Raw genomic sequence first — 393 nt, 5'->3', positions numbered from 1 at the left:
CCTCGACGCGCGACGTCAACCTTTGTTGTCAGCACCACCAGAGCGTGGGGAGAGGCGTGGAAAGGAAATCAGAGGTGCGTGGAGTATCCGCGAAGAAGAGGAGCGCCATCGAGGGCCGGAGTCGGTCGGCGTGGGGAGGTGTGGATAGGCTGGCGGCGGCTATAGGGGTGAGGGTGGTGAGTCGGCTAGGGATTGCGGAAGGGAGGACACCTCGTTTCGCTCGAGAGCAGGAGGTCTCGCTTGTAAGTGCGTGCGATTCGGTTGCCGTTTTTTCTTTCGCTGATTTTTTGTCGTAGATATTTTTCACACTGTTTTTTCAGTCGACCGGAGGTTTGCCGCCTAGACCTTGTGGGTGCATCGCTATGTTTGTTTTTGTTGGTTCGCGAGTCGCGG

This window comes from Triticum dicoccoides, chromosome 3B (genome assembly GCF_002162155.2).
Source record: "Triticum dicoccoides isolate Atlit2015 ecotype Zavitan chromosome 3B, WEW_v2.0, whole genome shotgun sequence".
NCBI classification, from domain to species: Eukaryota; Viridiplantae; Streptophyta; class Magnoliopsida; order Poales; family Poaceae; genus Triticum; species Triticum dicoccoides.
Note: the sequence above shows the minus strand (reverse complement) of the source record.